The sequence below is a fragment of the Zootoca vivipara genome, chromosome W (genome assembly GCF_963506605.1).
Source record: "Zootoca vivipara chromosome W, rZooViv1.1, whole genome shotgun sequence".
Taxonomy (NCBI): Eukaryota; Metazoa; Chordata; class Lepidosauria; order Squamata; family Lacertidae; genus Zootoca; species Zootoca vivipara.
Window position 1 is genome coordinate 1354092 of NC_083293.1, and position 12758 is coordinate 1366849.

Consider the following 12758-nt stretch of genomic DNA (forward strand, 5'->3'; position numbering starts at 1 on the left):
ACAATCTCAGATCACAACCCAGTATGGGTTAAGTTTAAAGAAGGGGAGGAAAGAACTAAAACATGGTGACTTAATGAGAGCATGTTGAACGATGAAAAGATAGTATAGAAGGCCAAGCAAATGTTAGAATAATATTTTAAATTAAATTTAAATCAATGAACGGATATAAAAACAGAGATGTGAATAAAGCGGTCTTAAGAGGTTTCTTTAGCCAACAAAGTGCTAAACAAAGTGCAACAAAGAGAGGAAGAAAATGGAGATATGGGAGGAAATTGGAAAGAATGAAAAGAAATTATTTCAAAAACCAGATGATGAACTAATCAAGCAAAATATAAAAATATTACAGACTCACTTCTCTATTATAAATGAAGAAATAGAATGGAAGATCAAATGGCTAAAACATAGAAATTTTGAATTTGCGAGACTTCTGGTCTGATCGCGAAGCCATTAGCAGCGGGATTTAGCCCTTCAGGGAAAATCCAAGCTCACAGAGGGAATAGAGACCACACAAAGGTGCTGTGGGTCTTGGAAAACCCCAAAAGGATTGTTTTGGGTGCATGGGGTGCGACAGTGCCCTTTGCGACTCTCTCGACCCAGCGGTCGCCTTGTAAAAGGCTGAGGAGAGGGGAGAGATTGAGGCGCGGGCACTAGGATCCAGCTCTACCGCCTTGTTGCAAAGCCTCTGGCTGCAGTGGGTTAAAGCAACAGGCGCTCTCAATTAAATTTTCGAATTTTAAAAGAATATTGGAAATTTGGATTATCTGCAGTGAAAGATTCATCTTACAACAGGATGAAAATAGGAGGTCCGTCCCGGTTGTTGTGAAAAAGATGGCTCAGGAAAGTTTCCTACAAGTGTAACAATTTTGAATTTTATATTTCCCTGTTAAGTGGAACTTTACAGCCCCTAGCCTGAGGTTTAAAAACCCAGGAAAGGGTTAATCTTCTCACGGGAGCCTTATTCCAGACTGTTTGTGTTGCAAATTACTTAAGGATGTTACGAACCCGCTGGAGAGGGGAATCCCCAGCTAAGCGGGAATAAACTTTGTTGTGACAGGACAGGAAGCTACCTATTTGTTTCAGGCAGCCTCCGTATTTAAAGTCGTGGATTGAGGCTGATTTGAATGTTATAAATACAATATCTGCTTCTGGCTTTGCAGGGATTGAGCCCTTAAATCTGCCCTTTTTAAGCTATAGGGGGAACATTCAGAAGTGGTGGTTCCACAGGTTAAGCTATAATAGATCCAACCTGCCCAAAACTTTGGAGAGATGGCTGCAGAACGCGTCTGGTGTGTCACAGAAGGGACCTTCCTGGCGTGAGTGTTCCCCCCCCATACCCTTGACAGTTAAAACTGTCCCTGTGGATTAGGCTAATCTAGTAGCTGAAGAGAGAGATTGGTTCTTCATTTGTTTACTGTGTCCTGGATTTATATTTAAAGATTTGGGTTCCTGACGTAGTGGATTAGGCCATACAAGTGGCTGAAGAGGATATTAAATCCTTCAGATTAACTGGTTTTGCATATATTGGAGCTATAGTAGATTGTGAATTTGACTGTTGACTGTGTATTATAACTTCAGTTTTGCTCCCTTCCTTCCTAAAGTTGTGTAACATTGGATTAGTTCCCCCCCACTCTTTTCAGCCCATAAGTAAAATTAGAAACTGAAAGTAGGTCTGGAATTGTATGCGATGGGAACGGAACTAGCAGGGGGAAAGTAAGACATATCATAAGAGGAAGGAGAGATAAGTGAAAGAGGTGTCTGGATTAAACATAGTCTTCAAGTGCCATCTATTGGTTTAGAAGGAAATTACAGTATTTAAATTTGAAGGTTGGTTAGAAAAAGAAATTGCAGGTAAAATATTAAATTAAAAATAGAGTGACATCTGGTGGCGGTAATTAAGAATTGCACCTGATAAATTGAAAAATGACAACAAAAAAGTGCAGCGAGCACACCAGAGAAAGAAGGAATTATAGACAATAACATGAACCCAAGCTTGATACTGCAGGACAGGATACTAAAGATATTTTAAAAAGTGAGAAGAATTTAGAATGTACGTTAACAGGGATAGAGAAGAAATTTGACCAATCTATTGCAGTATTAAAAGGACAAGTAAATGAACTGAGGACCAAGACACAATCTTTGGATGACTCAGTTTAAAAAGTTCAGAAAGAAATCAAGGAGACAAGGAGAGATGGGGACAAAACCAAACGAGAAGTAGCAGAGTTGACAAAACTGCATGAAGAGACCTTGGACACTCTTGCTATGATTGAAATGAAGCAAAAGGAATTAAATTTGAGATTCAGAGGCGTGCCAGAACAGGAGAGGAAAGATATTAAAAGCAGATTAATACTTGAAATTGCAAAATGGTTAAAAATGAAAGATGAAGATGTGGCATTTACAATTGATAAAATATTTAGAATTAAAATAAAATCGACTAAAGGGGGAAAATCCCAGGAGATTGTAATTTTTTTTCAATTATAGAGAAATGAAGGATTTAATTCTAAGGACAAATCAAGAGAAAAAAATTCTGCATAGATGAAAAGTTGATCATAATTTATAAAGATGTCCCCCAAAGAGTTAGGAAGAAATGCCAAGCTTACAAGGACTTGGTTGATTTTATAAGGAAGAACAAAATTATGTATACGTGGGAGTTCCCGGAGGGGATCTCCTTGTTTTATAAAGATAAGAAATTCAAAATGAAAAACCCGCAGGACATTGCAAAATTTTGGAGGAAGTATGCAAAGGAGCTTGGGAAAAAGGAGGATGAAACACTAGCACTGGGAGAGGAAGAAGAAAAAGATTTGGATGAAGAAAAAGAAGAATCATAAAAAAATAAAAATTATTATTTTAAATTTAAGCAACATCACAATGGGGCTGGAAATTTTAACATGGAATGTGAATGGACTAAATAATAAAGTGAAAAGAAATAAAATTGAACATGTATTTAACAAGTATTAAAAAAGCAAAATTTATATATAATTTGTTTACAGAATACTCATGTTGCAAGGAAACATAGAAGAATTCTGACAAATAAGAGATTGGGTAAAGAATTTATTTCATCGAGAAAATAATAGAAAATCTGAGAGAGATCAGGAACAATTTCCAAAAAAATGTATATAAAGCAGAAAAATTTATTAAAGAGAAAATAAGAGGAGTACCTTGGGAGGAATGGACTGCAGAAGATTCCAAAAGAAAAGAAAAAACAGTTGAATTCCTTGGTTACCAATGCAGAAGTACAGATGGCTATAAAGCAACTGAAAATTGGAAAAGCTCTGGGACCCGACAGATTTACAGGAAAATATTTTCTCCGAAAATAAGGCAGCGTCTTATATTTATTTATATATAATGGTAAGCAATCTGGAGCCTTTGCTCCAGAAGCAGTGACTCCTGCTCCTCCCCTGCCTCCGCCCCGCCAGGCCTGACCCTGAGCCCGGATTCAGAGGATGCCTGCCCGGCCAGGCGGAGGAAAGGCTGCTGGCTCAGGGCGCTCCACGCAGCGCTGGCACTGGCACTGCTGGGCACTCTGCTCGGCGCTGCTGCAGTAGCAGCAGCTGGTTCCAGGTGCCGAGCCAGCAGGCCTCCTCAGCCAGGCCAGGCGGAGGCGAGGCCGCTGGCTTGGGGTGCTCCGTGCGGTGCTGCAGCAGCTTGTTCCAGGCGCTGAGTCGGCAGGTCTCCTCGCCCAGGCCAGGCAGAGGCGAGGCCGCTGGCTCTGGGCGCTCCGCTCAACGCTGCAGCAGCCAGTTGGGCCAGGCCTCAGCTGGGCTAGGCAGGGACTGTTGACATTTGTTGCCCGGGGCCACTTGTGAGACAAGCCCCAGGGCTAGGACAAAGCCTGTGTGCTCATTCCCGGCTACAATATGAGTCCAGTGGCACGGGAAATATGTGAATGTTCCCAGCTTGAAAGAACAACACACACAAGACCATAAAGTAGAGCTAAACTACTTTATTGTGGCAAAATGCAGAGTGTGTCTCTGCTTGCACAGCTCAGACAGTCAGAGCTGCATGTAAAATGTGTCCGGCATTGCTGAAGCCAGAACAGAAAGTAAAGTACAGTGAAAAACATCACATGGGGAGAAAGGCTGATAAGATACATTCCTTTCTCCTGGGAACATAGACACACATCACACCAGCTTCACTGCTTGATCGCTGCTTGAGTAGCTCGGCGTGTACAAAAATCCCAACAGATGAGGCCGCTGGCTTAGGGCGCTCTGCTCCGCGCTGCAGCAGCAGCAGCCAGTTCCAGGCGCCAACCCGGCAGGCCTCCTCCTCCTGTTGCAGCTCGGCACTCTCGCTCCGCATGGCACTGCTGGGCACTTCCTCCTACCGTACTCACGGGCTCGCGTGCTCTTCTTGGCGCCACGGTAAAGAAGATGGGCAGCAGCTAGAGGGTGGCTCCTCCAGCGGGAAGGAGGCTCGGAGGTGCGGGCAGCCTTGCCTCTTCCTTGGCGCCCTACAGAACTGCGCCTATCACTATGGCTTTTTTTTTTTGGTGTATGGCTTATATTCCGCTAATGCTTAAAAATCCTGCTACGGCTTATTTTATGGCCATAGCTTATTTTCAGAGAAACGCGGTATAAAGCTTTAACAGAACAACTGAGAACCCCTTTGAAGGAAGTAATGAATAATATATTGATAAATGGTAAAGTTCCTGAATCATGGAAGGAGGCATATATCACACTGATTCCAAAACAAGATACAGATCATTGACAAGTCAAAAATTACAGACCTATATCATTATTAAACAATGATTACAAACTTTTTACTAGTATCCTTGCAAATAGATTAAAAGATATTTTGATGGATGTGATTCATGAAGACCAGGCTGGTTTTCTTCCTGGCCAGCAGATGAAGGACAATGTAAGAAATAGATATTATGGAAAATCTTGAGGCCAGGAATGATAAACAAGCCGGGTTAGTATTTATTGATGCAGAAAAAGCATTTGATAATATTTCTTGGATATTTATGATAAAAAATTTGGACTTGATGGATATGGGCGACTCCTTCCTTAAAGGCATACAAGCTATTTACACTGAGCAAAGAGCAAGACTAGTAGTAAATAATGTCTTGACAGATAATATGTACATAACCAAAGGAACTAGGCAAGGGTGTCCGTTGTCACCTTTATTGTTTACTACAGTCCTAGAGATCCTAACGAAGAAGATGAAAATGTGTGAAAAAATTACATGTATAAGAGTTGGAACTAAGGAATACAAACTTAAAGCCTTTGCAGATGACTTGGTACTGACAGTAGACGAACCACTAGAGAGTGTCCCAGAAGTTTTAGAAATGATTGATGAATTTGGACAGTTAGCAGGCTTCACATTGAATAAAGCCAAAACGAAAAAGATAGTTAAGAATTTGGATAAAGTAATGAGTGTAGAACTGCAAAGTAAGACAGGAATAACAATTGCAAAGAAGGTGTGTTTCTCCAAAAATAAGACACCGTCTTACATTTATTTTTCCTATTAAAAAACAACAACAACACTATGGCTTATTTTCGGGGTATGGCTTATATTCCTTGACTGCTTAAAAATCCTGCTATGGCTTATTTTATGGCTACATCTTATTTTAGGAGAAACAGGATATTTAGGAATTTGGATGTCAGCAAAAACTATTAATTACATACTGACATGGAATGAGATTTTAAAAAGACTTAGAGGTCTGGGCAAGGATGAAACTATCCCTTTGGGGCAGAATATCTGCGATCAAGATGAATGTGCTACCCAAGATGCTATTTTTGTTTCAAACAATCCCAGTGATCAGCGGATTGAGACAATTTAAAGATTGGCAGAACGTGCTTTCAAAGTTTATCTGGCAAGGGAAAAAGTCAAGAATTAAATATAAATTACTTACAGATCTTAAGGAGAGAGGTGGATTTTCACTGCCAGATTTAAAAAATATATTATGAAGCAGCATGCCTTTGCCGGTTACGGGATTGGATTTTGTTAAAAAATACAGATCTACTAGATCTAGAAGGTCACGACAATAGATTTGGTTGGCACGCATATTTGTGGTATGATAAAGTCAAAATTCATAGAGGTTTTTTAAACCACTCAATAAGAAAGTCTATGAGGTATGGAACAGATATAAGAGTTTGCTGAAAAGAAAAACACCATGGTGGCTTTCACCATTAGAAGCAATAGCAGATAAGAAAATAAATATGAAAGGAGACTGGGCAACATACAGAGATCTATTGATGGAAGTAGATAATAAATTAAGGCTTAAACCTTATGAGGAGGTTAAAGATATGGTGATGGACTGGTTGCAACACCACCAGGTAAATAAAGTATTCAGTGAGGACAAGATAGGTAATGGCTTTGAAAAGATGAGATCAAAGCTAGAGACAGAATTGTTGGATAAGAAGAAAATATTATCAAAAATGTATAAATTACTATTAGAATGGCATACCAAAGATGAGGAAGTTAAAGTGGTTATGATTAAATGGGGAAAAGATTTTGGTTATAATATTCAGTTATTAGACTGGGAAAAATTATGGAAAGAGGGACTTAGCTGTACAGCATGTACTGCATTGAAAGAAAATGTGATGAAAATGATGTAGAGATGGTACATAACACCATCTAAAATGTATAAATGTAAAAATAAGGAATGCTAGAAATGCAAAGTCAAGGAAGGCAACTTTCCCCATATGTGGTGGACTTGTAATAAAGTCAAAATCTTTTGGGATATGATATATAATGAATTGAAGAAAATGTTAAAGGTTGCATTTGTAAGGAAACCAGAACCATTTTTATTAGGAATAATAGGCGAGGAAATACCCAAGAAAGACCAAAAACTGTTTAGGTATGCAACTGTTGCAGCAAGAGGTTTAATAGCACAGAGATGAAAACAACAGGACTTGCCAACGATCCAGGACTGGCAGACAAAGATGGTGGAATATGCTGACTTGGCGAAATTGACTGGGAAAATCCTAAACCAGCAGGACCAAACGTTTCACAAAGACTGGAATAAGTTCATAGAGTATTTGAAAGATAATTGTGAACATTTAACAACACTGACAGGCCTATAGTTTATAGAAATCACCGATTTACAATCAACATTTTGTGATTATCAGAATTGAATATAGAGTAAAGAGGGGAAATATGAAATGCAATTAAAAAAGATATAATTTAAGGTAATCATGGACTGGGAGGGAGGTGAGTCGTGTGCTCACGAGAGCAGAATATAATGTGAAAAATTTAAGTATGTTATATTTATATAAAATGGAAACTTAATAAAAATGATTAAAAACAAAAAAGAAATTTTGAATTTGTGAATAATCCAGGCAGACTTCTGGCCTGGCAATTTAAAAAGAAACAGGACGAAAGAATTATTAATAAAATTAAAATTGTTGAGATGTGGGTCCAAGACCTGAAGGAAATTAGTAGGAATTTTGCCAATTTTTATAGAAAGTTATATAAAGAAGGACCGGATAAAATTGAAAAAATAACCTATTATTTGAATAAAAACAAATTACCCATAATCCCTAAGGAGAAAATATCTACATTGAATTCCCCAATAACTGATCTGGAGGTGCAGCAAGCAATCCAAAGATCAACTATATATTGTAAAAAAATTAGAGGAATCACTACTCTGAAAGAAATAATCCACAAAGATCAAACTGGGTTCCTCCCAGGACATTATATGCAAACCAATCTCAGATGTGTGATCAATGCTTTAGAACAGTGGTCCTCAACCTTGGGCCTCCAGATGTTTTGAGACTACAATTCCCATCATCCCTGGCCACTGGTCCTGCTAGCTAGGGATCATGGGAGTTGTAGGCCAAAAACATCTGGAGGCCCAAAGTTGAGGACCACTGCTTTAGAATACAGTACCTTGATTATAAAATTGATAAACCTGCTGCTATTATGCTGGTCGATGCTGAAAAGGCATTTGACCATGTTTCTTGGAAGTTTATGAAAAATTTAATACAAGAAATTGAACTTGGTGAAAATCTTTGCAAAGGAATAAATGTCATTTATTCGGAACCATTGGCTAAAATAATCATCAATGGTAAAATCACGGAGTGTAAAATAAGAAAGGGAATTCGGCAAGGATGTCCACTGTCACCACTGATATTTATCCTAGTGATGGAGGTCCTGAATATTCAGATACGAGAAGACCAGCTTGTTAAAGGTACAGTGGTGCCTCGCTAGACGAATGCCCTATAAGACGTATTTTTCGCTTAACGAAGAGATTTTTTGAGCAGAGGTTGCCTCACAAGATGAATTCGTTTTGTGAAAAATTCGTTTAGCGAATCGCGGTTTCCCATAGGAATGCATTGAAATTCAATTAATGCGTTCCTATGGGCAAAAAATATTTAAAAATTCAATGCATTCCTATGGGATTCGCTTGACGATTTTTTCACAAAGCGAATTGACTCACAGAACGGATTAAATTCGTCTAGCGAGGCACCACTGTATTACACTGGGGAATAAAGCATACAAACTCAAGGCTTTTGCCGACGACTTACTTATTATGACTGAAAATCCTAAAGAAAGCTTGACAAGAATGTTAGAACTGATTAAGAATTTCGGACAAGGGGCAGGATTTAAACTGAATACCATTAAAACAAAACTGTTGGTTAAAAATGTACAAACACAGGAAAAGGAAGACTTAGAAAAAACATTGGGCCTGAAGATATGCAATAAAAAAGTATTTAGGTATTTGTATTAACCCCCCCCCCCCATATAAATTTATTCCAGGACAATTATATGAAAACTTGGTCAGAGATCAAAAGGAATCTGGAGATTTGGAGCAGGTTGAAACTTTCGTTTCTGGGTAGGATTTCCGTTACAGTAATACCTCGGGTTACGAACGCGATCCGTTCCGGATCGCAGTTCGTAACCCGAATAGTTCGTGTGAGGGACAAGGGATACAGGGAAGTCCCTCCCATCTTAAGTTCCAGCCCATCCCCAAGCGCTGGAGAGAGCAGGGAGAGCTCTGCCTCCAGCGGAGAATCAGGAAGTGGTGTCCGAGGCTCAGGCAAGGTTGCGGAGCCCATGACTCAGGTGGGACAGGAAGGGGGGAGCCCGGGGGGAAGGCCAATTCCCCCAACTCCGGAATTGCGCCAAAAACGTAGGGGGAAGAGGCTGGGTCTCCCAAAGCTTCTTTGCTGGAAGAAAACGCGCCAATCTCCATTCGGAGGTACTGACACCTCATCGTAAGCATGTATATAGATCGCTTTGAGCACTGTAAATAATCAGCACTTAATAAAAGTCTAAAAGGACTATGCTGCGAGGAGTCGTTACTCTAGAGTAGCCACATCAGCACCTCTGACAGCTACCTCCGAATCTTTTTTGGCTACTTTGGAGTGCCGCGATGAGCGCGCAAGAGGCTGAGCATTGGAGGCTGGAGGCCGAAGCAGCGAAGCTGGAGATACGGAACCTGACAGCGCAGGCCCAGCAGCAATTACATGCCGCTCAGGAGGAAGCACGCGGGACGCGGGAGGAGCTGAACAAGCTGGTGGAGCAGGTGAGGACGAAAGAGGAGACCGAGAAGCAGCTAAGGGTGATGGTGTTGGACCTACAGAAAAAGTTGGATGAGGAAAGAGCCGCGAGAGGTGGGGGGGGCGCCCCAGCCACAGCTAGTCCAAATGAGAAGGGGACAGACCCTAGTCACCAAGTTTAGCGGCGACCCTAGGGAGTACCTAGGATTTGAGACGGAAATAAACTATGCGCTGGAACTGCATGCAGCGGAATTCCCAGATGACGCGCACAGAGTCTCCTTTATTATAGAGCATTTGACTGGGGCCGCCCGCGAATGGGTCAGACCGCTCATCGCGCAAAAAAATGATTGCATGAAGAACGTAAAACTATTTTTAGAAGCTTTAAAAATAATGTACGCTAGTGACAGTGAAATGGAAGCCACAAAAGAAGAGCTTCATAACTTAACACAAGGAAAATTAACAGTTAGAGAGTACTGGGCAAGATTCACCATGCTGGTGCACAAACTGGGGTGGGACCTGCACAGTGATCCAGTGAAATCAGCTTTCTATCTGGGCTTGCACCCAGACGTTAAGGATGAGCTGGCGAGAGGTCCAAAACCGCGGACTATGGATGAGTTGAGTAAAGCAGCGCTAGCGGTGGGGGTGAGACAGGAATCCAGATGGAATGATAAACAAACGACGCGCGCAGCAAAACCTTGGTTCCCACGCTCCCAGGACAGACCTCATCACCAAACCCCACCCCAGGGCCCACCCCAAGCCCCGCCCAGACCTGGCCCAGAGCCGGAACCGATGGAGATCGGAGGAGCGCGCGCGCGGGCTTTTCAAACCCCGGCACCACAGAAACGCAAGGAGGGGAGGGGAGGAAACTGCTTTTTGTGCCACTCCCCCAGTCACCTCGTCAGGAATTGTCCGCATCGCAGGGAATGGCAGGGAAGGGCGGGAACTGTTATGCCCGCCCCCACAGACTCAACGCAACAGCAGGGAAACGAGACAGCCTGGCTGCAGGAGACAAGGGGCAGCAGCCAGGCGCAAGCGACGGAAACCAGCCCCCTCCCACCCTCCCTTCCACAGAGGGGCAGGGCCAGCCCACACCCCCCAGAGCAGGGGTGGTTCTAGAAGTGACTCTGACACTCCCTAATGGGTACCCACTGACGGTTTTAGCGTTAATCGACTCGGGGGCGTCTGCCAATTTTTTTTCAAGAAATTTTGCAGAAGCACACCAGATCCAACTGCTGCAGCTGGACTTTCCCCTGCACGTCTCCACCATTGACGGCAGGGAGTTACTGGGAGGGGCCATCACCCACCAGACCCCCCCCCATGAGAATGACAGTAGGAAGGCACTCAGAGACACTGGCTTTCAACGTCACCACCATCTCAGACCCCCCCCATAGTGCTAGGAATGAGCTGGCTAGCACGCCACGACCCGTCCATAAGCTGGCACCAGAGATGCATTACATTTGGGTCTGACTTTTGTCTGGAACATTGCATGCAGCGCCAACCAGGGGAGGGGCCACCGATAGCCACGGTGGCCACCATGCACGTTAAGGGGGGGAGAGGCGATTCCCAAGCAGTATTGGGACCTACAGGAGGTCTTCAGCGAAGCAGAATCCGACCACCTGCCACCGCACAGGTCCTTTGATTGTCAGATAAACCTGATACCGGGGGCAACGCTACCCCCAGCCAAGCTGTACTCCATGTCAGATCAGGAACTGGAGGATCTGAGGGAGTTCATCGACAAGAACCTCAAGCGGGGGTTCATCAGAGAAAGCAAGGCAGCAGGGGGCAGCCCGGTCTTCTGGGTGGACAAGAAGGACACGCAACAGCGCCGTCTGGTGGTGGATTTTAGGCGCCTGAACAGCATGACGGAACCAGTGGCGTTTCTAATGCCCAGAGTGGACGATCTGTTGACAGCAGCGCGCAGGGGCAAGATCTTCACCAAGCTCGATCTAAGGGGAGCGTACAACTTAATCAGGATCAGGGAAGGCAATGAGTGGAAGACCACGATGTTCACGCCTCTGGGCTCTTTTGAATACCTGGTGATGCCCTTTGGTCTGCAAGGGGGCTCAGCATGCTTCCAGGCCTTCATGCACCACGTCCTAGGCTCACTCCTCTTCAAGAACTGCTTGGTCTTCCTAGATGACATCCTTATATACTCCCAGGACCCAGTGCAGCATGTGAAGGACGTCAGGGAAGTGTTGCAGCGCCTGAAGGAGCACCACCTGTATGTGAAGCTGGAGAAGTGCAAGTTTCACACCAAGGAGGTGGACTTCCTGGGCTACAAGCTGTCAGACAAGGGGCTAGCGATGGACAAGGACAAGGTGCAGGCCATCCTGGACTGGCACAGCCCCAGGACGCGCAAAGACGCCCAACGCCTACTAGGCTTCGCCAACTTCTACAGGAAATTCATCAAGAACTTCTCTTGCGTTACAGCTCCCATCACTGACTGCCTGAGAGGCAAGCAGAAGTTCCGGTGGACACAGGAGGCGCAAGCAGCGTTCGAAAGCCTCAAGAGGGTGTTCGCCTCAGACCAGAACCTGTTCCATGTGGTACAGCACGCGCCCCTACGCATCGAAACTGACGCTTCAGACCGCGCGGTGGGCGCCATTTTACTGCAACTGGATGCCAACAGAGAGTGGAGACCCTGTGCCTTTTTCTCCAGAAAGCTGACCCAGCCAGAGCGCAACTACACGGTGTTTGATAAGGAACTTATAGCGATCCATTCTGCGTTTAAACACTGGAGACACTTCCTGGTGGGCGCCAAGCACCCCATTCAGGTGTGCACGGACCACAAGAACCTGGAGTTCTGGAGAACAGCCAGGGTGCTCAACCAGCGGCAGATACGGTGGGCAGAGTTCTTCTCGCACTTCAACTTCTCCATCCACTACATACCGGGAGAGCAGAATGTCAGGGCGGATGCCCTCTCCCGCAAGCCGGAGTACATGGAGGAGGAAGTGCCACCAGCACCCCGACACGTGTTTCCCCCGTCGGCATGGTCCTGCGGAGCAGCAGTGGTGAGCGAGGCAGAACTCACAGCACTGACGGCAGCAGATGAGTTCGCCACACGCATCTTCAGAGATCTGCAAGGGGGGAGGGAGCACGCAAAAGACTTTGAAGAAAGAAGGGGGCTGCTTTTTTACAGGGGAGCCCTGTACCTGCCCACCACACAACTCAGAGGTAAGGTCCTCAAACAGATGCACGACAACCCAACGGCGGGCCATTTTGGAAGGGACAAAACCACTCACTTAGTCATGAGACACTTCTGGTGGCCAGGGGTGCGGGAGGATGTCCGAGACTATGTAAGGGGCTGTAACACCT